At 36.9% G+C, this 26,198-nt stretch overlaps 1 pseudogene; it reads left to right on the forward strand.

The window, feature by feature from the left end:
• Positions 1–2,883: 2,883 nt before the first annotated feature.
• The window catches only part of LOC130218934 (netrin-3-like), a 29,043-nt pseudogene continuing 5,728 nt past the window's right edge, over positions 2,884–26,198 (forward strand).

A 26,198-nucleotide genomic window follows, 5' to 3' on the forward strand; every position in this document is an offset into this window, starting at 1 on the left:
ACTCATGACATTCATAGTGCATTACAGTTGCACAGATGCTTCTTATGGTGTAAAAAACATGTTTTTTTTTGTTTAGATAATATAGAAGAGAAGTTCTTTTGCTTCACTGAATCTTTTTTACACTTTTGAAATGTGTTGATGCCTCATTTGAATGTATTTAAATATTAATAAGTAAAACAACAACAATTTGTGTCTGTTCCACAGGACATGCAAAATCATATGCATTTTTGTCTCCTTCAGAATTTTTACTTTCATTTAATGCAAAAATATGTAATAAACACCTTTTATCTTCCACAGATGAGTGAACTTCATCAGGGTGAGTGAAATATATAGTTAAGTGTATGTATATAAACTCATGCACAGTTATGTTGCTTCTGAGAGGGGTCTGGATGCAGACCTGCTGCATGTGAAATCTGGGCTGCATCAAATGCTTTTGAGTGGGCTCACCTAACCCCACCCTAACCCTACCCCACACACTGACATCACTAGCTCCATTTGAGTGCATTGTGTCTGACATTGCATTGCTGAATGATGCAATCTCAGCTTGCATCATAAAGGCTGCATCCAGATACTGTTGTTGCTTCTTGCTGTTCTTTACAACATTTCCTTCAGCCCAGACACTCAGGTGTGGATTGTGGCCAGTTCTGGGCAGAATCATAGTTGTTCCACATGTACTCATCTTTTTAATGGTGTTCTTTGAGGTGCACTTACTGTTTTGGAAATTTCCTGCACTTCTTCTAAGCACTGTTTAGGATCAGCTCTGAATGTTCTGCTGATGAATGTTTCCTTTGACATGTTCTGTATCATGTTAAATAGCTCAATTACATATGTGAGGAATGGAGTTCTGTAACCCGGAGAACATTTGAGGTTGCTTCGTAGGTGATGAGACAGGATGTTTTTGGAGAGAATTTTATAGTGATTTGTGGCCACCTGTGCGCTTTTCCTAGCTCTGAGATTCCATCCTAAAGATCACGTGATGTTCAAGATTGGGTGTGTACACAATGTTTTTTTGGAATTCCACCCGAGTTTGTTACTCGGGTATTGCGGGACGGTTATGATAATTGATCTGTTTAAGACACACACACGCACACACATACCGCAACTGTCTTTGGTTTGTCTCGTGTTTTATACTCTCATTACGCGCGCCATCTGGATACTCCATCTAACACATACGCCGACTGTTTCCGATGATTTACTGGAATCAAAGGATTCTTGAACGACTCCTTGAGATAGTATCGGGAAATAAATAAACATCAGTGTCAAACCGAGCGCCGGAACATCAGCGGAGCGCAAGCCGCATGCGCAGAAAACGCCTAATGCAAGAGGGTGCGAATTATTTGGCTCTGACCTCCACACCCGTCTTCAAACTGCTTAAAACAAACAGTCCAGCGGTATTTGTGAAAGTTATTAGTTATGGATTAACAATTTATTATGTTTTAAAAGTGTTTCCGTGTTAATAAATGTCTATTATAAGATATAATATTGCCTATTTCCGTCTGTTGTGAAACAGACTATAATGAATTCACCGCTGAGGAGGAAGGATAATTTGTTATAATTCATTGTTTTTAAATCGATAAATCACGACAGACATTGGCTTGCGTTGTGTAGTACTTGACAATAGATTTTATATCACATTGTTTATGATAAAAAGTCTTTGTTCATAGGGGATCCTAGCATACTGACTGAACTTTTACGCACTACGAAAAATTCACTGTGATATTTTGATATTTTAAACAGATGCTTGCAAATCCTTTTAAAGGCATTATTTAACCACCTTAAAGTCATACTCCCATTCTGTCCGACCACACGCCTCTCAAAACCAAGCTAGTTCCCTACCTAGACAGCATCCTCATTGGGTGTTCAGTACAGGCGCGCATCTGGTGTCCTGATTCCCGCCATCATGCTATTCAGCCAGCATTACTGTAGCTCCTGATGATAAATTGCCCGTTTATCATCATTTGTAAGTCGTCTTGCCAGAAATTCATAAACAACTAAAAAAAAAAAAAAAAGCTGTACCCAACTATGACATGCCACTGCCAAACCCGCGACCACCCATTGCATGCGTCTGCAGAATATTAATTTTATGGCATAATTGGCGTGCTCTCTCAATTCAAGAGCAACTATTTTATTTACATATGTAATTTACATACATATTTACATGCATTTAATTTACATATATAATTTCTTACATTTTATAAAGCATTTATTCTCCAGTTGCACTGAAAAAAATTAATTGAATTTAGTCAATTATTTAAGGTAGGCTAAGTGGTTGCAAACTATTTATATTGGCTGAATTTAAACAAACAAATTAAGTTTAACATGTTTGTTTAAATTCAGCCCATATAAATTATCTGCATCCACTTAGACTAACTTAAAAAAACTTAGTGAATCCAATTAATCATTTTTCTCAGTGCGTTTACATTACTCAATAAAATAACAATAAACAAACATCAACTCCTATAAATACAATTTTATAATCAAAAGCTAAGCATAAAGATTTTTAAAAAATCACGAGACTGATTCCCCCCAAAAAGACGTGTACCAATATGATGCCCTAAAATGCTGTCTAGATAGGGGGCTGACTAGGATTTGAAACAGAGCCTTTCTCGCCAATGCAGTTTGTGTGTGAAATAGTGTGTGTGCGTGTGTGTGTGTGTGAAAGGGGGCTCAGTCGAGTTTCTCACCTTGGCTCGCTCTCGGTCACCCCTCCTCTCTCTCTCTCTCTCTCTCTCTCTCTCTCTCTCTCTCCTCTTTCTCTCTCTCCTCTCTCTCTCCTCTCTCTCTCTCTCTCTCTCTCTCTCTCTCTCTCTCTCTCTCTCTCTCTCTCCTCTCTCTCTCTCTCTCTCTCTCTCTCTCGTGTGCGCGCGTGTCAGTGTGTTTCTGTCTCATGAACGGAACTGACCGCTGCTCTGTGAGTTACATTCACCAGCAGACAACAGGACTAAATCACAAGCGATCTGGATTTATTTTACGCACATCTGCGCCTGAATGAGGTTTGGCGGGATTCAGAAATTCAGGTGAGTTCCCACACACATTTCAAGTCTATCAACATCATGTGTTTTGTGATAATAAATGGAGAAGTGTACGGAATAATATATTTATGGTATACATGTGATTGGTTAGTGATGTGAATGAGAGCTTAGACGGGTTACAATCAGTTTTCCGACTGATTAGTTACTAATTACGTTGATTTAAAGGGATAGTTCACCTAAAAATTAAAAGTGTCATCATTTACTTTCCTTTTACTCGTTCTGAAATCTCTTTTGAGTCTCCTTTTTTTCTATTGAACACAAAAGAAGATGTTTTGTAGAATGCAAAATAACAATTGGATTCCACAGTATTTATATCTACTATTGATATCAATGGTTACATGCTTTTAAGCTTTCTTCAAAATAACTTCTATTGTGTAGAAATAAACCCATAAAGGTTTATAACCACTTGAGGGAGAGTATAAAGTGAGTAAGTTGTCATTTTCGGGTGAACTACCCCTTTAATGATGTCTTAAATTTTATTTTTAGGTAATAGTTCCCTTTCAAACCCCATTTACTAGTGATTGTTTCTACAGTGAACCAATTATAGAGTGATAATGGCCACTTATAGTGTTAGGAAACGTGTTTACACTTTACTATTGAGTGTATTGTGGTCTGATTATAGCGACAAAGATTTAAGTGAATGATTTTTTTAAATGCAATTAATGAAGCACTGAGTGGTTTCTAAATTAGCACACTATTAAGGTGTTAATTGAGTGATTTTGTATTATGAATAATCAGATTATATTGATTAAAGAGCAACCGAGGGCTCTGTGCACTGCTCATACTCTCTAACAGGTGAGCGGTGAGTCAAAACTCTCTCCCTCTTTTATTTTTTGTTGGTAATTTAACAGAGCGCTCCAAACTGTGTTTCGTTCCCAGTCCATGAGCGATGCCAAGCAAAGCAACTCTTCACGAGTCTTCTTAGGTATGCGTGACACCGTCGAGATTTCTGCTTCCCCTGATGGACGTGGCACACACACGTTTGACTGTGTGTTTGTGTGGATTCCTGTGATTTTATTGCAGTGAAGCCCCTCTCTGGTTTCCCTGAGGTCACAGATGAACTGCAGAGTTAAACTTTGGGGAAAAACATTTACGCCAGCTCAGTTTACTGATCCTGCCCACTGCCGGCCCTCAAGAAAAGGGGGAAAAAAAGAACTCAAAGCTGTCAAAACGAAAAGCGCTGTGTTTGACAGTAAAGTCAGAGGTGTAGCAGACAAAGAGAGAGATATCTGATAACTAAACCGTGTGTCAGATTGTTTCTTGACCTACTTACATTCAACATCTCAGCCAGCGCTGTATACCTAAAGAAATAGTTCACTGAAATTTCGTCATTTACCTCATGTTGTTTCAAATCCACACGGGTTTTTTATTGTTCTGTGCAACTCAAAAGATGTTTAGCCTCCTCTTTTTAGTGCACGAGGGATGTAAAAGGATATAAGGATATAAAAAATACTGTTCTGAAAGCAGACATGGTGTCAGTCTGCAAAAACAAACATACAAGTATCCTAAAAATCTCTCCTCTGAAATAAAGTCTTCTGAAGTCACCTGACAATATGCGAGGAACAGACTTAAATGTAATTAAGTTTTCATGAAAAAGCATGCACTTTTCTAAAATGGAAAATATACAAATGTAATACTCTTTACAATGAAAAAAGATGATTGACTATCAAATCAAAAGCAGTTTAAGCATTCTCAACACTATAAAACTCTTAAAAATATAATGCAATATTGCATTTCAACGAAAAACCCTTATGTAAGCTTTTGAGCACTTTTTTCTGCATTTGTATATATTTAAAGGGATTGTTTACCAAAAAATGAAAAGTATTACATTTTTGGCTTCTCTTCAACTGGTTTCCAATAGAAAATACATATATAACTTACATAATCGCTCATACAGAAAGAGACTTACAGATCTTGCATATGCTTTGTGTTTTCTTCCCTTTAAAACAAACAACAACAACAACTAAACAGTAAAACATGGGGAGCTACACATCCTTTAGAAGATTTCCTTTAACCCTTATGCACTGTTGGGGATGTTTTGATCCACTCTGGGGCGATTTTGAGGCTTAACTTTTTCTGTGTTTCAGCTTGAAAGATTTTTGGTGACTAATCTTATTATGACACATATTTTGAGACAATGCTTTGAATTAAAAAATAAAGCTCAATGATACACTCTGGGCAAATTGACTACCCCTTTGTTATGTTTGGGATGTAAACATTCACTGAATTAAACTGCTGTTTAAATGCATCAGATAAATATTGTTTTCTTTTTTTTTTTTTTGCATAAATCCTGATCAAAACTACTAAATTGCTTAGAAAATGACAGTATTTTTACTCTTTAATTGCCAAATTCATAAACGATGTCACTGATTTGGTGAAAAAACACACAAAATGACGTATTTTTAATATAAAAAGTAATTGTGGACTGGATTTTTTTACCTTTTATCAAAGTCTTGGATATGTGAAACAACTTTGCTTTTGATGCATTCTTTTTAATTAGTTTTCTTTTTTCTCTCCCTAATTTACATTACTGATTACTGATTAGTAACAGTATTGGTTTTGATGCATTGCTAGATTTTAATTTTTTCTCCCTAATTTACTGTTGGTGGCTGTTTTTGCCCCATTGTCTTCCTTTATAACCACTTTTTTTTTTTAATCAAAAAAATCTTAACACCATATGATCATGTATTTTTGATCGTTGGTGGTTTTCCCTGTTGGTAAGAGATAAAATTTGTAATTTTTCCTGTCGATCATCAGTTGGCAGCATTAACCCTTTAGATATGCCTGTGCAAAAAAAAAAAAAAAGCTTAGTTTCTGGATTTTGTATCAAGTATAACAGAAAACTAAAGTGTGTGTATGTGTGTCTGTGAGTGTGTGAGAGTGACTTTTATGCACTTACCTCGATCTGTTTGAGAAAATCAAAATATGCATCTCAGCTCTCAGAACTACACGGAGTAAATAAAAACAAAGACTGTGTATTTATGCACCGTCACACAATAATGGAAGTCAATTGGGGAAAAGACAGTCACCAACAGTAAATTAGGGAGAAAAATTTAAATCTAGCAATGCATCAAAACCAATACTGTTACTAATCGTTGACATGTCCAACACTGTGATAAAAGGAAAAAAATCTAGTCCACAATTACTTTTTATATTGAAAATACGCCATTTTATCTTTTTTTTCACCAAATCAGTGACATCATTCATGAACATGGTAATTAGAGTTAAAATCCTGTTAATTTTGTAAACAATTTGGGTATTTTTGATCTGGACTGAGGTTGATTAACAGATTTATGCAAAAGAATTTGAAGAAAAAAAATGATCTGATGCATTTTTACAGCAGGTTAATTCAGTGGATGCTTTCATCCCTATACATAACAATAGGGTAGTACATTTGAACAGTGCACAAGGGTTAAAGAAGATATGTATAGACACATAATATTACATTTAATAGTTACAATTCAAGAAAAATCTGGACATATTGGTGAAATATACTCAATCCATTTACTCCAAATTAGGAAAAAGTATTCAGTCTGTGTTCTTAATAAAAAGAAAACCAATGACATATATAGTGTGTACTGTATCAATCCATTATTCAGCTGTAGGTGTCTGTAAATTGAACAGTTTTTTGTAATTACCTTTTACGAGCTGCCAGAAGAATAAATAACAGTTTCTTGTCTTTATTAATCCATCCATCTAAATTTATATTACCTAAATATAAATATTCACAAGTGAAAGCAATCTCTACTTCAAAAATGGCTTCTAAATGTATTTTAATCTCTTTCCAGGATCTTCAAGTAGTTTCAAATCATTATGAGTTTCTTTTTTTCTGTTGAACACAAAAGAAGATGTTTTGAAGAATGTTAGAATCCAATATAGCGTTATTTAAAGGAATAGTTCAAGCAAAAATGACGAATATGTCATTCTTCCTTGAAACTCTGTTTGAGTCTTTTTTATTCAGCACAAAAGAAGATGTTTTGCAGAATGTTAGAGACCGATAAAATGTTTTTTAAAGGGTAGTTCACACAAAACTGCAAAATTATGTACTCATTTTGCACTTTTCACAAACATGTTTGGGTTTCTTTTTTTGTGGAACCAAAGAAGATAATTTGAAAAATGTTGGAAACCTGTACCCATTGACTTCTATAGTATTTGATTTGGAAGTCAATGGAAATTAATGGCTGCAGGTTTCCAACATTCTTAAAATTATCTTCCTTTGCGTTCAACAACAACAGCAAAAAAAAGAATCTTAAACAGTTTCAGAGAATAATGAGTACATAATGACAGATTTTTAATTTTTGCATGAACTATCCCTTTTAATAACATATTGGTTTCTAACATTCTTCAAAACATCTTCTTTTGTGTTTAATAAAAAAAGAAACTCAAACAGATTTGTGACAAGTGTAGAATGCGTACATAATGACAGATTTTTCATTTTTGCATTAACTATCTCTGTAAATCATGCTATATCAGTTTGTAACATTCTACAAAACATCTTCTTTTGTGTTCAACATAAAAAAGAAGCTCAATCAGGTTTGTGACAAACGTAGGACCACATAATGACAGATTCTTTATTTTTGCGTAAACTATCCCTTTAAATAATGCAATATCGGTTTCTAACATTCTTCAAAACATCTTATTTTGTCTTAAAAAAGAAACTCAAACAGATTCGTGACAAGTGTAGGACTACATAATGACAGATTTTTCCTTTTTGTGTGAACTATCTCTTTAAATAATGCTATATCAGTTTCTAACATTCTTCAAAACATCTTATTTTGTCTTAAAAAAGAAACTCAAACAGATTCGTGACAAGTGTAGGACTACATAATGACAGATTTTTCCTTTTTGTGTGAACTATCTCTTTAAATAATGCTATATCGGTTTCTAACATTCTTCAAAACATCTTATTTTGTCTTAAAAAAAAGAAACAGATTCGTGACAAGTGATGAAAGACTACATAATGACAGATTCTTTATTTTTGCGTGAACTATCTCTTTAAATAATGCTATATCGGTTTTTAACATTCTTCAAAACATCTTCTTTTGTTTTAAAAAAAAAGAAACAGATTCGTTACAAATGAAGAAGGACTACATAATAACAGATTCTTCATTTTTGTGTGAACTATCCCATTAAATAATGCTATATCGGTTTAGAACATTCTTCAAAACATCTTCTTTTGTCTTAAAAAAAGAAAGATTCATGACAAGTGATGAAAGACTACATAATGACAGATTCTTTATTGTTTTTTTACTTGATCTATCTCTTTAACGCTAATAACACACTATGTGAAAGATGTTTAGTTTTTTTTGGGGGGGGAACAAATTGAAAACGTCCAGTACCATCACGCTCCTCACATAAAGCTGTCAGTTGATTCGCGAAGTCTTTGGTCAGATGGATTTCTTCACAATATAGTTTGATGTCCGTTCTGGAGTTTGACAGCGGCTGGTCACCATATGCTTTCATTATGTGGAAAGAGCAGATCTGTTCATCTTTTGTGCTCCGCAGAAGGAAAGAAATTCCCATGACACGAGGGTGAGTTTTATTTTTAGTCCCACCGTTTCTTTAATTAGCACGCATCTTGCTTTTTTGGTCGTATGCACTCCATGCATACCGTCTAGTGTGTGTGCCATGGTTTGCTTCTTTTTAGCTGGATTTTAAGACATAATTGGCTTTTTTTTTCAGAGCTGGGCAACATTAGAGCAGCGTTTTTTAAACTTCGCTGAAAGGTTTGGATCTGACACAGTCTTGGCTCGGTTCACCTTAGCAGCTAAAGTCAACATGGCCTATATTTCACTCTCCTCCTCTTCCAGCACAGGAAGCTTCATCTGTGTGTGTGTGTGTGTGTGTGTGTGTGTGTGTGTGTGTGTGTGTGTGTGTGTGTGTGTGTGTGTGTGTGTGTGTGTCTGTGTGTGTGTGTGTGCGCATGACACCCTTTACTCTTTTATCACCAACAAAAATAAAAAGTTGGTCCACTGACTTTAGTTTTAGTTTTTTCTTCCTTAGTTCTTGTTTGTAGTCCAGCAGCACGGTGGCTCAGTGGTTAGCACAGCAAGAAGGTCGCTGGTTCAAGTCCCAGTTGGCATTTCTGTGTGGAGTTTGCATGTTCTCCCCATGTTGGTGTGGGTTTCCTCTGGGTGTTCCGCTTTCCCCCACAGTCCAAACACATGCGCTATAGGGGAATTGAAGAAGCTAAAATAGCCGTGTGTGTGAAGGAATAAGTATGGGTGGTGCACTGGAAGGGCATCCGCTGTGTAAAACATATGCTGGAATAGTTGGCGGTTCATTCCGCTGTGGTGACCTCTGAAATAGAGATTAAGTCGAAGGAAAATGAATGAATGAATGAATGAATAAATGTTTCGTCCTATAATCGAACAAAATTTCTGATCAAGAATCAAAATTTTAAATTAAGTGTAAAAAAAATATTGTTTTGTATTCCTTAAGTTAAGTGTGTTTTAAATTAAAAGTCTTCAAATAATCGATAAAAAACAATTGAATAAATAATTGAAAAAAATTTGACTTACTCCATTGGGAGATTATTTTGCTCATTTTAAGAATAAACACACTTAACTTTGTCTCATTGCTTCTGACAACAAAACAATAGTTTTATTTAGATATTTGGACCAGAAACAAGACAAAAACTCTCAATAAGAAAACTTTGAGATAAAAGACTTTAAAAATAACCTTTAGGACGCTGATGCAAACTTCCACTTTGAGCTAGTACTTTATTCAGTTCAATTTTTCAATTCACCTTTATTTGTATAGCGCTTTTACAATGTAGATTGTGTCAAAGCAGCTTCACATTGAAGATCATAGTGAATTGAAACTGTGTCAGTTCAGTTTGTAGTGTTTAAGTTCAGTTCAGTTTAGCTCAGTTCAGTGTGGTTAATAATGACTACTGAGAGTCCAAACACTGAAGAGCAGATTCATCGATGCGCAGCTCTACAGATCCTGAACCATGCAAGCCAGTGGCGACAGCGGAGAGGAAAAAACTTCACCAATTGGCGAAAGTGAAGGATTAAAAAACCTTGAGAGAAACTAGACTCAGTTGGGCACGACCATTTCTCCTCTGGCCAAACGTCTTGTGCAGAGCTGCAGTCTAGGCGCCGAAGGCTGGAGAACGCTGGACCTCAGCGAAGACTTATCTGTCCCTGGAGCATCACTTATATTACACAAAGCAGAGTAAAACGTAGGAAACTGCTCATGCTCATGCATGTTGGTGCAAGAAAGGAGCTTAGACGTCAACATATATGCTACATATTAGATCTTGTAAATGGATGATTGCTTCAAGTCCAAAAATCTCAAAATCCCTAAGTCAAGAGTTACACTTTTAAATTAGGATGTATAAAACTATTGTCTTGTTTTCAGAAATAATAAGTCAAAGTTAAGTGTGTTTTCCTCTTAAAACAAGCTAAATTATCTGACAATGGGGTAAGAAAAAAAAAGTTTTTGGTTTCAGATAATTGATTAAAAAACTATTGAATAAATAATTGAAATAATATTTTACTTACCCCATTAGGAGATTATTTAGCCCTTTTGTAAAGGAAAACACACCTAACATTGACTCATTACTTAACAATACATTTAATCTAATTCCTGTTTAGATATTTTGACTAGAAATAAGACAAAAACTCTAAATATGAAAAGCATCTTTTTGTAATGAACTGCTTTCCGGTGGCACGGTGGCTCAGTGGTTAGCAAGAAGGTCGCTGATTCGATTCCCGGCTGAGCCAGTTGGCATTTCTGTGTGAAGTTGGCATGTTCTCCCCGTGTTGCTGTGGGTTTCCTTCATGTGCTCCGGTTTCCCCCACAGTCCAAACACATGCGCTATAGGGGAATTAAATTAACTTAATTGGCCGTAGTGTATAGCTGCGTCCCAAATGGCACACTATGCACTTATTCACTATGTACTTATGCACTTACACACTCAACAGCATAATATATGTGTGTAGTGTCATCCTAAATGGAACACCAATGGTTTTTTGTTACTAAGCGGAAATTCAAACAGTTTTCCAGATGACATTTAATGGTCGCCAAATTAGAGAAATAAATGACCAAAAGTACCAAATAACGCCAGCCATGAGTATAACCGCATTCACCATTGGGAGGCGCTATCATCACTCTCGCTTTGCTTTCACAATCCAAAATAATTAAAGTCATCCAACATGTGTGCCCGATAGCTCCGCCCCTTCTGCTACGTGAGCAAAGCTGCGACCATTAAGTGTGTGAAGTGTCCATCATTCCACACTTCATTTTACCGACTGAATTAGTGCATCATCCGGGTAATTAAAGTGCACTTATTATTAGAGTTTCCAATGTGAACGCATTACTTATACTATTTATACTACAAAATGGAATAGAATAGTGCTTAAGTATGCCATTTGGAATGCACCTTATGAGTGTGTGTGTGAATGAGTGTGTATTGGTGAAGTGTCCATCATTCCACACTTCATTTTACCGGCTGAATTAGTGCATCATCCGGGTAATTAAAGTGCACTTATTATTAGAGTTTCCAATGTGAACGCATTACTTATACTATTTATACTACACAATGGAATAGAATAGTGCTTAAGTATGCCATTTGGGATGCACCTTATGAGTGTGTGTGTGAATGAGTGTGTATTGGTGAAGTGTCCATCATTCCACACTTCATTTTACCGACTGAATTAGTGCATCATCCGGGTAATTAAAGTGCACTCATTATTAGAGTTTCCAATGTGAACGCATTACTTATACTATTTATACTACAAAATGGAATAGAATAGTGCTTAAGTATGCCATTTGGGACGCACCTTATGAGTGTGTGTGCGAATGAGTGTGTATTGGTGTTTCCTAGTACTGGGTTGTGGCTGAAAGAGCATCTGCTGTGTTAAACAATATGCTGGAATAGTTGGTGGTTCATTCCGCTGTGGCAACCTCTAAAATCGAGACTACGCTGAAGGAAAATGAATGAATGAACTGCTTTCCTGGACTTTCTTGTGAAGTGTTCATATGATGAATTGCTATTTTAGATAAAAGGCTTACTTTAAAAACAATGTTAAGACTGATGATGGTCTTCCACAACTGATCGCCTTCAAGATGACCGAATTTGAGCATGTATATTGCACAAAGCAGGTTAAAATGTGGGGAGTTGCTCATGCTTTCACTGCACGTTGGCGCAAAAAAGGAGCTCAGATTTAAAACTATACGCTACATATAAGATCTTGTAAATGGGCGGTGTGAGCACTCTGAGAGTCCTGCATTTCTCCTCAAGTGTGTGTGTTTTGTCTGTCTGTTTATGCATGTGATTTTAAGCATGTCAAGAGGTCAGGGGTCATAAAATAGCAGGTGACGGCTGTAAAAGAGTAATTGTGGGAGTGTGTGTGCTTGATGTTATTCTGTGCCGTGCAGCTCCTGTGCTGTAACTTTTGGGGTGTGCCTAAAAACACACACACACACATGCGCATACACATACTCAGAGTGTGTCCAGTCAAGAATGGTGTTAAATGATTCAATCTGTTGAATCCTTGGTACCTTATGACTTTCTACATGTGTGTGTGTGTGTGAGCGTGTGTGATGCATGAAATGTGTTTGTCAGTATTTGAACACTTCATAAAATTATTTGTGGTTTCCCTCTTGAGTTCAAAGCTGGCGATGCCTTGCGGTTGCATTTTTGTTGTCGTGTGGAAATAGGTGTGTAAGTTTGTGAACGTTTGCATGCTATTTAAAAAAAAAAACACGCATTAAATCTCATAACCACACACATTTGCACATGTTGCACATTGCATCATTTGGACTTCAATTGTAAAGAAATATGGATTAGATTAAAAGCATAGTTCACCCAGACATTCTTATGATAATTTCCTCATCCTCCACTTGAGTTTTTTATTCAGTTGAACACAAATGAAGATATTTTGAAGAATGCTGTAAAAAAGACTAGTTGACTTTTTTTTTTATTCCTACTATGAATGCCAATGTCAACTTTTTTCAGAATCTTTTTTTTCTGTTGAACACAAAAGAAGATGTTTTGAAGAATGTTAGAAACTGATGCAGCATTATTTAAAGGGATAGTTCACACAAAACTGCAAAATCATCATGTGCTCATTTTACACTTGCACAAACCTTGTTTTTTTTTGTTGAACACAAATAAAAATGTTGGAGGTCTGTAAGCATTGACTTCTATAGTATTTGTTTTGGATGTCAGTGGAAATCAATGGTTACAGGTTTTTTAACATTTTTCAAATTATCTTCTTTTGTGTTCAACAACAAAATAACAACAACAAAAAAAACTCAAACATGTTTGTGACGAGTGAAGAATGACTACATAATGACAGATTTTGAAAACTATTCCTTTAAATAACACTATATCGGTCTCTAACATTCTTCAAAACATCTTTTGTGGTGAAAAGAAAAAAAGAAACTCACAATGATTTTAAACGACTTGAAGATGAGTAAAAAGTGAGTGAATTTCCATTTTTGTGGTGCAAAATAAATATTTAAGATATTTATAATTATTAAATATGTAAAAAAAAAGAGTGAAACAAAGCGTCCAAAAGATTTTTCATAGAAATACAATGTTACATTTTATTTCTAAGAGTTGTTGTGTTAAGAACGTTTAGTTTGCTTTTAATCTTATATTCAATCATCTTTTTTCATTGTAAAGAGTCTAAAATTACTATTTCTTGAAATAACGCTAATAACACACTATGTGAAATGCACATAACCATGATGTTTCTTTCTACTGTTGAACACAAAAGAAGATATTTTGAAGAATGCTGTAAAAAAACACCAATTGACTTTTTATTTATTGTTCCTACTAAGGATGTCAATGACAACTTTTCTCAGAACATCTTGTTTTTTTTTGTTTAACAAAGCAATTAAAAAAGAACAAGTACGCTCACCGGCCACTTTATTAGGTACACCTGTCCAACTGCTCGTTTATGCAAATGTCTAATCAGCCAATCACATGGCAGCAACTCAATGCATTTAGGCATGTAGACATGTAAACAGGCTCACCAAAACTGGACAATAGAAGATTGGAGAAACGTTGCCTGGTCTGATGAGTCTCCATTTCTGCTGCCACATCCATATGGTCGGGTCAGAATTTGGAGTCAACAACATTAAAGTATGGATCCATCCTGCCTTGTATCAGCGGTTCAGGCTGGTGGTGGTGGATTAATGGTGTGGGGGATATTTTCTTGGCACACTTTGGACCCATTTGTACCATTTAAGCATTTTGTCAATGCCACAGCCTACCTGAGTATTGTTGCTGATCATGTCCAGCCCTTTATGACAACAGAATCATCTCAGACTGGTTTCTTGAACGTGACAATGAGTTCACTGTACTCAAATGGCCTCCACAGTCACCAGAACTAAATCCAATAGAGCACCTTTGGGATGTGGTGGAACGGGAGATTTGAATCATGGATGTGCAGCTGACAAATGTGCAGCAACTGTGTGATGCTATCATGTCAATATGAAGCAAAATCTCTGAGGAATATTTCCAGTATCTTGTTGAATCGGTGCCACAAAGGATTAAGGCAGTTCTGAAGGCAAAAGGGCTCCAACCCAGTGCTAGTAAGATGTGCCTAATAAAGTGGCCGGGGAGTTTAAATTTTCATTTTTGGGTGATCTGTCTCTTTAAGTGAACCATTTCTATCCCCAAAGTGAAATTGCAGAACTGTGATGCAACCCATGATGCATTGCAACACAGATTTCTAAAATGATCTTCAAATTATTTTCAAATCAGCAATCAATGTACAACCCGGTCATCGTGTGTGTGTGTGTGTGTGTGTGTGACTGAGGATCAGGTTTTGCTGTTTTAGTTAGGGCTTGGGGTGTGTGTGAAGGAAGGGTGCCTGCATTCTTTAACCAGCCGCTTTTCTTTCCATTTGCAGACATGCGTTTAACTGCTCATTCAGCCACATGTGACTTACATCAGTTTTAATAATCAAAAAACCAAGCGCCTTTAGACACGAACAGCTCTTCAAAATCAAGCTGAAGCGATCAGACGCACCATTTTCATCTGTTACACAATATACAGGTGAAAAAAAATCCCGCAGATTCACCCGAAACTCGATAACCCAAATAATAGAGAAAAAGCAGAGCAAGTCAACACTTTTCCACCTAAGATCAACACTGATAATCCGTTTTCTTTGGACTCATTTGTGCTGACGGTGAACACGCCTCAGTGTTGTATCTTAATATTATAATCTTGAGTTCTTAAAGGAGAATTCATATTGAAGAGTGGGAGCGACACACATGTGATTATTCCCCACTGGATTAGTTTGTCCAGACCAATTTCTCTCTCTCTCTCTCTCTCTCTCTCTCTCTCTCTCTCTCTCTCTCTCTCTCTCGTTTCCATTAAAATCATCAAGAAACTCCAGTACATTCACTACTCATTTTTAGTTGATATCTTTAGTTTAAGATGCATTTCCAAATGAAAAAAGATATTCTGAAAGAATATTGGTTGTTTAAAGGGGACCTATTATGCTAAATCACTTCTGTAAGGGGTTTAAACACAGTTGTCGGGAATATAAGCAGCTTCTAATGGTAAAAATGTATAAAATTTTTTTGTTTACAAAGTCTGCAGAAACACTGTGACTGACATTATCCGTTTGTACACGTTAGCAAAGAGGGAAAGCCCCGCCCACTAGTGACCATCTCTCCCTCATTAACATAGGACGTTAGTCTTATCTTGAATCTGCCACTATTCTGACACATAGGCATTTATAGCTCCGCCCTCTTTTGAAAAAGAGCACAATCTCATTTAAATGTATAGCGACAGTCACCAAAACAACACAATTAGTATCAAAGCCTAAAAGGGTCAGTTTCAGAGAGTTATAGCACATTATTTGTGTGGTATTTTGAGCTGAAACTTCATACACACACACACACACACACACTAGGGACATCAGAGATTTATTTTACATCTTGTAAAAACAAGCATAATAGGACCGCTGTGAGTAATTGTATTATTAACCACTGGATACTTATAAAGTAGGATCTTATTCTATATCCCTAATCCTACTCTATACATAACTGCCTTAATAACCGCTAATAAGCAGCTAATTAGCTGTTTATTGAGCTAAGAGTCATGTTTAATGGTTTGTTAATAGCAAGAATTGTACTTTTAAAACGTGTGACTGGAACTGGCTGGATTATGAGAAGTCTTCAAAACGTTCCTTTAAATAGTGAGTAAACATGTTGCCTTAAAGCAATTATTTGACTTTATTTACAAAATGTGTGTGAATGGATTGACTTATTGAGCTTATATATACCTTAAGTCAACTTTCCGAATGATTACAGGACGAGTCCACGTGTTGGTTTTATGGCGTTTTGACTGGCGTGTTTAAGTTTAAATGCTTTTACAGTGCAGAGATAAACAGTAGTTTATGTTGTAGAATTGATGTTTTTATGGTTTTATTCACATTTTGAATTCACTTTTATTTTTACACTTTCAGTTACAATTCTATCACATTCTTTCTTTTACTTCTTTCCTTCCTTCCTTCCTTCCTTCCTTCCTTCCTTCCTTCCTTCCTTCCTCTCCTTCCTTAATTTCTTTCCTTCATTCCTTCCATGCTTACTTCCTTCCTTCCTTCATTCCTTCCTCTCCTTCCATCCTTCCTTCCTTCAATCCTTCCTTCCTTCCTTCCTTCCTTCCTTCCTTCCTTCCTTCCTTCCTTCCTTCCTTCCTTCCTTTCTTTCTTTCTTTCTTTCTTTCTTTTTTTTCTTTCTTTCTTTCTTTCTTTCTTTCTTCTTTCTTTCTTTCTTTCTTCCTTCTTCCTCCCTTCCTTCCTACCTTACTTGCTCTCATCCATCCTTCCTTCCTTCCTTCCTTACTTCCTTCCTTCCTTTCTTCCTTTTTTTATTTATTTTCTTCCGTCCTTCCTCTCCTTCCTTTCCTTTCTTCCATGCCTCCTTCCTTTCTTCATTCCTTCCTCTCCTAATTACCCTCCCTTCCTTTCCTTCCCTCCCTCCCTCCTTCCTTCCTTCCTTCCTTCCTTCCTTCCTTCCTTCCTTTCTTTCTTTCTTTCTTTCTTTTTTTCTTTCTTTCTTTCTTTCTTTCTTTCTTTCTTTCTTTCTTTCTTTCTTTCTTTCTTTCTTTCTTTCTTTCTTTCTTTCTTTCTTTCTTTCTTTCTTTCTTTCTTTCTTTCTTTCTTTCTTTCTTCCTTCCTCCCTTCCTTCCTACCTTACTTGCTCTCTTCCTTCCTTCCTTCCTTACTTCCTTCCTTCCTTCCCTTCTCTCATTTCCTTCCTTCCTTCCTTCCTTCCTTCCTTCCTTCCTCTTTTTATTTATTTTCTTCCGTCCTTCCTCGCCTTCCTTTCCTTTCTTTCATGCTTCCTTCCTTACTTCATTCCTTCCTCTCCTAATTACCCTTCCTTCCTTTCTTCCTTCATTCCTAGTATTTCAGGAAGTCTGTGAAACACATTTGTTTTTCATCCAATATTCTTTTGTTGTTGTTGTTGTTGTTGTTGTTGTTGTTGTATATGTAATATTTTTTATTCTAATTAACAAAACCAGAATGCCCAAATGTTGACTTAAATATTAGGCAACATTATTACTTATCCTCATGAAACATAAAAGAAATTCATTTCAGAAGATTTGGAAATGAATCTGGAAATGAACATTTGGGGTGGAAAATGAGGAAGATGATGCATAATAATGTTGTTATTATTAATATAAGACACACGCACGCACGCACACACACACACACACACACACACATACACACACACCTCTCTCTCTCTCTCTTTCTCTGTTGAGAAACCCGACTCTCCATATTTAGTTATTCTGAAAGAGAGGTTTATTCTTCATTATGATCAATCTCTCTGTCCTTTACTCCCATATACTTCATGTCCTTTATCTTCAGCCTCTATCTGTCTTTTTAATCCACCACACACACACACACACCCACACATACACACTGGCCCTTTTCCTCAGCGCTGACCATATTTGTCCCTCTGTTTGTCTCAAACCTTTCACCTATTTCTGCCTCATGCTCCCGGTGTGTGTGTGTGTGTGTGTGTGTGTGTGTGTGTGTGTGTGTGTGTGTGTGTGTGTGTGTGTGTGTGTGCGTGTGTGTGTGTGTATGTGTGATTCAGACATTTGTGTTTTCTTTCCTCACAGTCAAACGGGGCCGTCAGTAAATGATGTTATGGCATGGACACACACAGACACACACACTGTGTAAACACTAAAGGACCACACAATCAGAATATGTGTGTATACATAAAATGGGGTTGAAATGACAACTTTGACATTTTTGTGACTTTTAATTCTGGTAAATAAATCAACTTTTGGTCCTGTTTGATTTAATTTTTTTTATTTACTGATTGAGCATTAAAGGGGGAAGTTCAACCAAAAATAAAAATGTACTCGCACTCACATGAGTTTCCTTTTTCTGCTTTATCAGAGAAGAAGATACTTTGAAAAATGTTTTTTTTTTTTTTTATACTTTTATTTTAAAGTTTTTTAAGTACAACAGAACACCACAAACAATATTGTCACAGAATATACACACTTTGCAGGTAAATATATGAATTGCCATACATGTGGGGATACAAAATGTAATGTTACACAGTATGTAGACATCAAAAAGTCCTATAAGGTAGTGTGCCAGTCAGTTTTCATGAAGGGTGCTGGATTTGGATAGAGCACGTTTCAGGTCTAAGTATCCAAGAAAGGGTTCCCAGGTAGCAAAGAATTTTTCATATTGAAAAATGTTTGAAACATGAAACTTTTGACTTCCATAGTAGGAAAAACAAATACTATAGAAGTCAATGGTTACAGGTTTCCAGCAATTCAATGCATTTACAATTATTTTTGTACATTTTAGTATGACGTAGACAACAAAATCAGACTTTTATATAGTTTAAGTATATAAATAAACCCATACTTGTCTTAAATGAGTGTAAGTGAGTGATATATCCAAATATTGTGTCAAATGAGTGTTCATTTAAATTCCACAATTAAAAAAAAAAGAAAGATTTTACTTTTGCATTGTATTTAGGCACTCTGTTGGCCACTTACGTAATATCTGCATTGATTGGCCACTAATACTGTATGTGCAAAACAACATGCTGCAGACGCTGTTAACCTAAAAAAAACCCTCCAGTCTTATTTTTTGGCCCATGCTCTATTTTTGCATTGAATTAGATGCTAAACACAAGGCTTTTCAGTAGTGGTCTTACACTTTTATGTGTCTGTGTGTTTCTGCTAGAATGATGGAGCGCGCTGCTGAGAGAGAGGGTGGGTGAGAGAGTTCTACTGACAGCGTGAGGGTCAAACAATCAGCTTAATTCTGTTTGCAGATGTGTGACTGAAGAGGTGTGTGTGTGTGTGTGTGTGTGTGTGTGTATCTTGTATTGCTTGTGTTGTGGGGAGCAAATGTCCCCACAAGTATAGCAAAACCAGTCAATTTTGAAATCTGCTCATAAATTACACAGAATAAACTATTTTGAAATGTAAAAATGTTGGTTTAGCGTATAAAAATCTGTATAAAGTAACCAGTATAACACTGTGTCCTAACAACATACAACATAGCACTGCAACATGGGATAAAAGTTATATTTTCCATGTTTTTGTTCTAACCATCTGCAAAAGTGATGCTTAATTTCTATTCTAGTAATGCTTTCTATTTCTGTAACTTTGTGGCAGGAACTACTATGTCAATGATCACCTCAGGTCTGGGGCGTAGCAACCAGGGGGGACGGGGGGGGGGGATCCGTCCCCCTCACTTTTAGAGACAGACCATTTAGAAACAGGTGATTAATAATTAGATTAATGTATGATCTCATATAGCCGCCCCCCCCCCCCCCCCCCCCACACTTTTAAAATGTCCGCTACACCCCTGCCTCAGGTACAGATTATGTGCTTTTTTTACATGAAATTTATTGCTGTACTACTGAAAGCAGCAGCAGATAGTTCACATCAGATCTGGAAAATAAAACAACTAGCAAACTGTTTGAAAATGAAAGTCTGTGACTCTGTGCAAGCCAACAACAACAGACACTCAGTTAAAGAGGTTTAATGTGTATTATTACATTAAAAGTCTTTAACATTTAGCTGGGAGTTTAGTAGCTGGTGTTTAAATGTTTCTGCCACATCGTGTTTGGTGCAGACAGACAAATTGCTTGTCGCTGGAATCTTGTCACATCGTTTGTTGTTAGGACACGTACTGTATAAAAATCCCTACGTTACTGGGAAGTACCCATAAAGATAGCTGTACACTTGTGGTGTGTGTGTATCTTGTATCTTGCGTTGTGAGAAGCAAATGTCCCCACAAGTATAGCAAAACCAGTCAATTTCGGCAAATCGGCTCAAAAATCACACAGAATGAAATATTTCGAAATGTAAAAATGCAGATTGTTTGCTATGAGGGTTGGTTTAGGGCATAAAAAATGGTATAAAGTAATCAGTATAACGATGTGTCCTACACATGATGCGCACCGTGACACGTGATAAAAGCTACCTTTTGCTTGTTAACCATCCTAACCACCTGTGCAAAATTTCTATTTTAGAAATGCTTTCTATTTCCTTGACGTATCTGCAGAACCACAGCATATACTACTATGACAATGATCACCTCAGGTACTGATTATGTGCTTTATTCAGTGCTAAATGCTCTCAATGTGAGTTTCACGTGACATTTATTGCCATACTACTGAAAGCAGCAGCAGATAGATAGTTCACCTCAGATCTTGAAAATAAAACTAGCAAACTGTTTGAGAATGTCAGAACTGAAACTCGGTGTAAACCAACAACAACAGTCACTTAGTAGCCTCTTTAACATTACTAATATTAGTAATGTTAAAGAGGTTTAATAGGGATTAATCAGATTAAAAGCCTTTACCTTTTTTATTGGAAGTGCGGTGGCTGGAATTTAAATGTTTCTGTCATGCCACGTCACGTTTGGTGCAGAAAGGCAAATTGCTTGTTGTTGGAATCTTGTCACATTGCGTATTGTTAGGACACATACTGTATAAAAATGACTATGTCTATGGGAAGTACAAGTGTATGAGTGTGGTGTGTGTGTAGATAGAGAAACTAAGGAAAAAGATCTTTGTCTTTATTTATAACATGGTAATAACATTATTATTGCAATATTTATCAATCAATCAATCAATCAATCAACCTTTATTTATATAACACCTTACTACAATGAAGGTTGACCAAAGTGCTTTACATCAGTAAAAACTAATTACCAACACAACTAAAAAGCAGACAACCAAAAAATATTTAGAATAATACCAAGAAGGTCGCTGGTTTGAGCCTCGGCTGGGCCAGTTGCCATTTCCGTGTGGAGTTTGCATGTTCTCCCCGTGTTGGTGTGGTTTTCCTCCGGTTGCTCCGGTTTCCCCTACAGTCCAAACACATGCACTATAGGGGAATTGGGTAAGCTAAAAATGGCCGTAGTGTATGTGTATGTGTGTGAATTAGTGTGTATGGATGTTCCCAGTGATGGGTTGCAGCTGGAAGGGCATCCGCTCAATAAAACATATGCTGGATAAGTTGGCGGTTCATTCCGCTGTGGCGACCCCAGATTAATAAAGGCACTAAGCCAAAAAGAAAATGAACGAATGAATGACAATCATTGTTTACCCAGAAAACTTGACATACTGTACACTGTAAAGAAATGGTGGGCTCCACACAGGTGCTTCATGCTGTCCCAACACAAATCAATAAGTTAGCTTAATTGTTTCTACAAATTTAAGTGGATTGAACATTAAACAATTAAGTTGTTCCAAAAAAAACACAAGATTTGTGTTGATGCAGTTCATTTAAATGCATAGTTTTAACAAGTGTAGCAACAACCATTGTTTTGGAGTGTATAGCACCCTGAAATGCATTGAACTCAGTCCAGAATTCACAGTTAAATTAATTAATGCAGTGTCGACCCATCCAATAGGCAATATAGGCAGTCACCTGGGGCCCCGCGTTTCTTCGAGGGCCCCACGAATGCTACTCTTGCATATAAGGCCCAATCACAATTCTATTTTTGGACCCCTTCCCCTTCCCCTTGGTCCTCAAAATTTAGGGTGAAGGGGAAGGGCTTCAAAATTTACCCCTAAGAAATGGGACAGCACTACAGAACCTGCACACGCCATCATATGTCATCATGATCTCTTACTTCATATGAGATCGATGATGGCGACTGCTGTAGTTATTCTAGTTGTGTTATTTTTTGGTATTTATCTTCAGGAAATCACTGAAGGCATATGTCATGTTGTCAATAAGATCGTAACTGTACTGTGTATTTACACTGTGGCCATATTCATCTATGTAAACACACTAAAACAACACTAACATCATAGCAGACTGTAAATAGCTCAATCCCAGCCACTAGACTTTTCTGACAGGGTATATGAGTGTCATCAGGTGTCAGAATGTTGTGGGACTGCTATACATGAGTTATTATTAGGGATATTAGATCGCGAAATTTAGCGGTTTTTATTTTAGCATTTTTTTTATTTTAAAGCATGACGGTAAAACACAAATGCGGTTATGAATATATTAAAACATGTTGTAAAAATTCATAATAATGACAAAAAATACTAATTTGTGCATCTCCTTACCTCCGGGTGCAGCTCCGGGGTAAAGCATGACGGTAAAACACGAACACTGTTATGTATGTCTTAAAACGTGCTTGTTTGTTGTAAAAATTTGTAACAATGACAAAAAATACTAATTTGTGCCGGGGTGTAGCTGTGGCTGGTGTATTCTGGGAAATTTTCATACCCCTTGGTTTCGAGTGTAGTCCTGAAAAATCTTCATTCGAAGGGGTATATACCCCTACCCCTTAGCCCTACACCTTTACGCTAAAGAGAATTGGGACACCCCTACCCCTTCACGGGTAAGGGGAAGAGCTAAGGGGTAGAATTGGGATTGGGCCTTACTGTGAATGCAAGTGCGAGCACGTACGTATAAATGATGAACAATGCACAAACCCCATTAACGCGATACAATTCACAATGACGGTGATAAAAAAAATCTCAGCATTTCATTAAAAGAATAGCTCTGTAAAATTCATACAAGACAAATATATGCTGAAAACGATAATAAATACACAACAACAGTATTAATAAATGCAGCACCACACTATATTTTGCGATCTGCTATTGGGTAAACTAGAGTGACACAACGTATTGTTACACAGATTCCACAAATCTCTCCAAATTCCTCACATTTGATATAAACCCGAAACAGTGTGTCTTCAAATCTTAAGGACTTTGTAAAAAACTCATTCCCAGCCACTAGACTTTTCTGACAGGGTATATGAGTGTCGTCGAGTGTCAGAATGTTGTGGGACTGCTATACATGAGTTATTATTAGGGATTATAGATCACGAAATTTATCGGTTTTTATTTTAGCGTTTTTTTTAAGCATGACGGTAAAACACGAACGCTGTTATGTATGTCTTAAAACGTGCTTGTTTGTTGTAAAAATTTGTTGTAACAATGACAAAAAATACTAATTTGTGCCAGTGTGCAACTGTGGCTGGTGTATTCTGGGAAATTTTCTTACCCCTTGGTTTCGAGTGTGGTCCTGAAAAATCTTCGTTCGAAGGGGTATATACCCCTACCCCTTAGCCCTACGCCTTCACGCTAAAGAGAATTTGGACACCCCTACCCCTTGCACAAAACAAAATGCACAAAACGAGGGGTAGGGGTAAGGGGAAGGGCTAGGGGGTGGTATAGAGATTGGGCCTTACTGTAAATGTAAGTGCGAGCATGTACGTATAAATCATGAACAATGCACAAACCCCATTAACGCGATACAATTCTTAATGACGTTGAGAAAAAAAATCTCAGCATTTCATTAAAAGAATAGCTCATATGACAAATGTATGCTGAAAACGATAATAAATACACAACAATAAATGCAGCACTACACTATATTTTGCGATCGGCTATTGGGTTAACTAGAGTGACGTAACGTATTGCTACACAGATTCCACAAATCTCTCCAGATTGTTCACATCTGATATAAACCTGAAAAAGTGTCTTAAATCTTAAGTAATTTAACATCACAAGTGTTCAATCTGTGCCCTTCTTCATATATTTATTTGTATTTTATGTTGTTTACAACAGTGGTTCTCAAAGTGGGGGTCGGGACCCCCAGAGGGGTCGCGGGACAATGAAGGGGGGTCGCCTGGTGATTTCCAAAAACTTATTTATTTTTATTAAACCATAAGAATTACCATATTTATCCATAACCTACTAAAGAGAAAAAATAAGTCATTTATAGTTACTATATACTACATGGTTACCATATAGTTACTATAGTAGGTTATAGTTGCTAGTTCTATTGGATTGCGACCCCTGGGGTAATTACATTATATTAAAGACACAGCAATAGCAGCAGATTGATTCTATAACACCAGGTTAAACTTTCTGGCACATTAACAGCACTGACATACATTAAAAAAATTAATCAGGAATAGACTTGGGTCTATTGGTGTGTGTGTGCGCCATTGCATTATAACCACTGTATTTATAACCACCTCAGAGGATATTGGGGGTTGCGAGTCACTGGCATTATCATTTTGGGGGTCGCAGGCTGAAAAGTTTGGGAACCCCTGGTTTACAACATACTTGCACTTTCCATTACAGTACTTTACAATACTTTGCAAACTTATTTGTTTAAATCTGAGAGTAAATATTTTTACATATTTATTATAGGTTAAATATCTTACAGTTAATAAAAATGTTTACACATAAATATAAAATTTTTTACACTATTTTTTTGTACTTCTTACTGTTTGTACACTAGTAGGCCCAATTTATTTAGCTCGCCTAGGGTCCCTCAACCCTATGGGCTGGCACTGAATTAATGCATTCTGGAAATGAACCATGAGAATGATCCAGGAGTGATTCTAACATTCAGTTCATCTCGCTGAGAACATTTCATAAGAGTCTCAGTAAAAAACATCATAATTGTGTAGTTTGTCGCTCATGCTTTCTCAAGTCTTGCACACATGAGTGTTTTGTGCTGTTCTTGATGCGTGACGGCTTCATTGTAAGGCCATGGGAAGAGAATGATGTGGGAACAGCTGTGATGCGAGACCTGTAAACATCTGAGCCATTCATCGCTATACACTTCAGCACATAACATGTTCATGCATGTGAGCGTTTATTGTTTTGATCGATACATTTCGCAGTCATGTATAGCCTGCTTTTACAGTCATTATTGGAGGGTCCGTTGCAAAAGAGGCCCGAGCGGAGAGCGCCGCATTGATATTCACATCACACACACGCACTGACAGGTCCTGAGAGAGGAGTTTTTACTCTGGTTTCATGGTCATTGCTCTTTGTAGTGCTGGAGAAGTGTGATTCGGCTCTGATACGCGCTAATGTCAAACTGTTTCTCATTAACTCTAAACAGCGAGCGGATCTCATCAGATTCCCTCCCGGCAGATCATATGTGTGTGGAGCTGCAGACTGAAGCATCAGGAGAGTTTGAGAGTATCGGGTTTTCTGCGTTCGCTGTCTGTCTGGATAATGGCACATAGGATGTGGAATGGACTGTGACCGCAGACTCCTCCAGCAGTAGAGGTAGTACACTTTCTTTGTTTTCAGACATGATCACTATCATCTTTCATAGAAATCTTAATTTGCAATCGATCTAGAGAAGCATCTGTGCATGGCAACGTTATATTAAATGTGCTCAGTCAAATTCCCGACGGCCCAAACTCCTGAGGAACCTCAGCATGTGTTTACCAAGATAAAATTAACCCATCAAATAACATCTGCGGTGTGTTTCTGCTCTCCTAAAATGGCTGTTTTGGTTGAAATTAGGCTGCACAATACTAGGAAAATGCGTTATTTCTTATGATATAACATTCCCCTAGAAAAGGGCTATATTTATTAGCTATGGTTAGGTAAAAGATATTTTTCAGATCTAATACATTCAATTCAGACTAAAAAAACTGTGTCAAGCATTTATGAGTGAAAACCTCAGCAGATATTCTGACTCTGATTGGTTGTTGTCACTTTGCTCTATCTTTTCAGCTCCCAGCATTAGTGTTTATTTTCAGCTCTGGGTTCACCAATATTCACAGAACAACAACTACTGGTCGGCGCCAGTGGTTTAGTGGTTAGTGCGTCGACACATGCACTCTGGTGCTCATGGCGACCCGAGTTCGATTCCTGCCTCCTATGCCAATCCTACCCCTCTCTGCTCCCCAT

The sequence above is a fragment of the Danio aesculapii genome, chromosome 24, assembly GCF_903798145.1.
Source record: "Danio aesculapii chromosome 24, fDanAes4.1, whole genome shotgun sequence".
Classification (NCBI taxonomy): Eukaryota; Metazoa; Chordata; class Actinopteri; order Cypriniformes; family Danionidae; genus Danio; species Danio aesculapii.